This window comes from Microtus ochrogaster, chromosome 1, assembly GCF_000317375.1.
Source record: "Microtus ochrogaster isolate Prairie Vole_2 chromosome 1, MicOch1.0, whole genome shotgun sequence".
NCBI lineage: Eukaryota > Metazoa > Chordata > Mammalia > Rodentia > Cricetidae > Microtus > Microtus ochrogaster.
Window position 1 is genome coordinate 22,030,764 of NC_022009.1, and position 4,194 is coordinate 22,034,957.

General features: G+C 51.5%; 1 protein-coding gene across 1 annotated transcript in view; it reads right to left on the reverse strand.

Annotated features, from left to right (window-relative positions):
• Elmsan1 (ELM2 and Myb/SANT domain containing 1) overlaps window positions 1–2,241 on the reverse strand; it is a 69,625-nt gene extending 67,384 nt beyond the window's left edge. Inside the window, exon 1 of the mRNA XM_026780045.1 lies at window positions 2,172–2,241. The gene's annotated coding sequence lies outside the window, so the exon portion shown is untranslated. The remainder of the gene's footprint in view (window positions 1–2,171) is intronic.
• Window positions 2,242–4,194: the final 1,953 nt, after the last annotated feature.

Here is a 4,194-nt window from a genome sequence, read left to right on the forward strand (position 1 = left end):
AGTGCTGGGATTAAAGGCGTGTGCCACCACCGCCCGGCAGGCTCAAATATTTGAATGCTTGGTCCCTTCTTAGTGGAACTGTTTGGGAAGGATTATGAGGTGTGGCCTTGTTTGAGGAGGTGTGTTGTTGGGAGTGGGCTTTGAGTTTTAAAAAGCCCACACCAGGTCCAGTGTTCCCATCTCTCTCTAACTGCCCCTTGTAGATCAGATGTAATCTCTCAGCTACTGCTCCAGAGACATACCTGCCTGCCTGTCACCACTGGTCCCCATGATGGTCACGGACTCACCCTCTGAAACCATAAGTCCCCAATCAAATGCTTTCCTTTATAAGTTTCTCTGGTTATGGTGTCTCTTCTCAACAACAGAAAAACAGTCGGCTTCCTGCAGAGCAGAATTTGGGTAGACAGAGGACCCCTGACCTGGCCTGGGCTGCAGGCTATACTCGGGACCTCACTAGAGAAACCGCATGAGTCACCCTCTCTCCCACACCCATCAACAACACAGACACAGAGTCTCGAAGGCCCTGCACATTTCCTTTAGGCACTAAACAAGCTTCCCCTTTGCCCAGAACACAATAAAGGAATTAGGACCCACCTAAATCTCTGCAGCTGATACTTCAAGGCTCAAAGTCTGGTTGGCCAGCTCAGACATACATGACCTGTGATTCTTCTTTATAGCTAGCCCCAATCCTGCTACCGGTGCAATTCTGCTAATTCAAATAGCTCTTCCGTTAAGGCAGGGTTGATAGTCATCTCCTATCTCCTTTTCCTGCTGACGTCATCCCACATTTTCTCAGGACAAATGAAGGTATAGTTCCTGGCACAATGTTCAGCCTGCCTAGGATAGTCTATAGTAAGTACTAGAAAACGCCTGCTCTCCTAAGTAGGCTCCAAACTCTCAGGAGATCAGCAAGTTATCAGAGGTTAAGGGAAAGGCAAGGAAACAAACCAAGCAGCCAAAGTTAAAGAATAAAAAGAATTCAGGGACTATAGCTCAGGCCCAGATCTGTCGTGAGCATTTGCAATGCAAATCTGCGTTTTGTTCACCACCAAGATCTTGCACAATAGCGTGTGTATAAACATCCACGCCAACAAAGCCTGACTGTGCAATCACGCTGTAATTACAGGCAGGCAGGAAGCTGCTGCTGGGGACTTCACCATTCAACCTCTAGAACATCCCATCTCCAAGTGTCCACGGCCTGTACACATTCCTGCACACATCACCATGTCCCTGCCGCAGCTGCTGCTTCAAGCACAAACCAGGGAGCCTGGCCGCCAGCCTCATGGCCTCGCCAAGACCCTCGCTACTCTGCAAAGATGTCATAAAGTTCTCAGCTGTTTTTGGTTTTTTTTTTTTTAAGACCCAAAGCCATGAGGCTACGAAGGACTGCAGGAACCACCATCAAAGTTCGCAGGCACATTCCTGCAGCTCTAGCAGTTTTAGAACACAGAAAAGAACAAGATGCGACGGAGTCCACTGGAAGCGGCTTTCTGGGTTTTATATAGAAAACACTCACATATGTACGTGGGTGTGCTGACAGTTTTTATGGCTAAATTGCAAAGTGTTAGGCCTTAGAGAGCTTACTGTTGGGTTCGGGGCGTGGCGGGGAGGGAAGAAGAGTGCAGAGTAGGGAGGGTCTTGTTTCAAGGAGGTTCGGGAACAACTCGGGTTTTGTTTGTTGGAAATGGATAGGACTGTTGACCCAAACTTCTGAGTTGCTCGGCTCTTCGTCACTGGAAGGCCGAGCAAACAAAAGTAGAGGGAAAGTTCCTGTAACTTCCTTCCTGCAACCTGGTGGAGGGCTGCGTAGAGGAAGGGAACGTTTCCCAGGGAAACGCCGGGAAAGGCTGGAAAGGCGGTTGCCCGTAGCTTGGAGAAATGGGGCGCAGGGTGGAGGGCTACCTCGGGATGCAGGTCCTGGAAGGCCCCTTCCAGGCATCTCTGTTCTCAGAAGTCGCTCCCGGAGAGTCGGGCCGGTCCCGGGGCAAAGCAGCCACCTCAGGGGCGCAACATTGGCCCAGATCTCCGCCGCTCTGCCCGTCTTCTGCAACCCCACCCCCAGCGCCCCAGGGCCCTGCCCGCGCCGCCTAGCCGGAACGAACCCCGGGTCCTCCCCAAGCTAGACGTCTGCGCCCCCGCGGCGGGAAGGACACGCGGTGTCTACGACTCACCAGCACGCTGAATCGCCGGGCAACTCCGAGGGGCGCGGGACGCGGGCGAGCGCGACCCGCAGACTCAAACTTTGTTGCTCTCGGGACGGCGCAGTCGTCACTTCCTTGCCGGCCGGGCGGCGCGGACGGGCTGTGACCCAGCAGCTAGCGCGGCGGCGCGCAGGGCCCTGCAGCCTCCCGCCCCGCCCGTGCCCCGGTTCCAGCCCGACCCTCCGAGCCAGGCGCTGCAGCCACTGGGGGAGCCACGCTACAGCCGCCCCCTGTGCTCGGTGGAAGTGAGATCGGAGGCGCCCTGCTTGGGTCTGGAAGGTGGCGTTGGAGTGCAGAAGTTGAATCCAATGGACCCTAGAGAAAAAAGTCCCCCACCGGCTCCCCCCCCCCCACACACACACATACACTCAGTCGGGAGGGAAGGAGGGAGAAAGGGAGGAGGTAAAGATTTTTATTTGGTATTTGAGCTAGAGAGGTCATGTGTGAACGCAGTGAGCTATTTCCCTAAATAATACTGGGCCTACTTCAAACTCCAGTCTCCTGTCCTCCGGGGCCCCTTGAAGGTCTGCACGGGTTGTTCTGTCACGTTCCGCGGGTTGTTCTTGCTCACGACATTACCATGCATTGTGTTTCAGGAACTATGTCATCACCCAAGCCGGGGCTGGGAAATAGTCTTTCTTCTCCGATTTCCACCTCTTCCTTTGGCACTCTCAGAGTCTTTGGAGCCTGATGCATTCGGGTATCATCACAAGCCAAAAGTGATTTACACGGTGGATCCCGAAAGGAGGAGCTTCGGGCGACAGTAATTTGGAAGTTTATCATTGCCCAAAATAATTTTTCGCAGCGTATTAAAATTTACACCAGCAGAGCCTTTTGAGTCGCTGGTAAGCATTAACAAAGCAGTCAAACAGCAATGCCCAAAGAAAGATTCCTAATTCCCTTCTGCTGCAGAGAGGGACTAGGCTAGCCTTTGCTGTGGTTTTCAAAAAAGAAAACAAACAAACAAACAAAAAAAGCAGACAACCCAAACTGCAGGGCAAGGCTTTCCCAACAGAAACATTTAGCCCCATTGAAACTTGCCCTGGAAAACAGGGACCTATAAAAGGCCACTCAAAGACCTCAGCTAAAGCTGGACAAGTGGTCGTGTTGTCCTGTGCCGCCCCCCCTCCCTTCCCTCCCCAGTACTGCTCCTACCAACACACTGGCCTGATCATACCTCCGGTCCCATGCTTAATCGTCTCACTAAAACCCAGAAAGCCCCAGACTTAAGTGAAGGTTTTGTGTCAAAAGGTGATGTGAGGCTGATAGAAAATGACATCTTCAGAATGCCCCCCGCCCAAGTCCGCTTAGCAGCACAGGGGAAGCCACAGACTTACTGGAAGGTTAGAAGCATGTAGACCCAAGCTCTCCTGGCAACATGAGTTCCTCCTCGTTGCAGCTGCTAATGGACTGCTTCTGACTGACTTTTACTGAGACATTAATGTTCCATTACAAATACAAAATGTATGATGAAAGAAAAATAGCATTATTTTAAGAAGTAAGTCTATCATTAGGCTTAAATATAATTCTTTGGCGTTCTCGCTATATCACTCTATGATGGAGCGATGGGATGGTGGAGATGCTGCCCATTTTAATTTTGGAATAGAACCAACTCCTTACGGCAAGATGAGGCTTCAAAAGAAAAGGGTGTTACTCCGTATTTGCTAAAACAAGAGCAGAATATTTCTTTGTTCAGTATTGTGATTCTAATCCTCTGTGGCACCTTCATGAATATTCAGTATTGCTGCATGCCCAGGAGCAATTAGCCAGCTAACAAATGTGTGAAGGCCTGACGTTCACACATGCACACACACACACACACACACACACACTGCTTTGTCTCCGCAGAGTGTGGCATTTGCTGGAGTCCCAGGACATTGTGTGGAGGATGTGGCAGACAGCTCCCTGCCAATGCTCTCTGCCTCCTGGCATTCACACCCTGACACCATCCCTTCCCCTCAACTCCACTGACTCGATCCTAACAAACAGAATG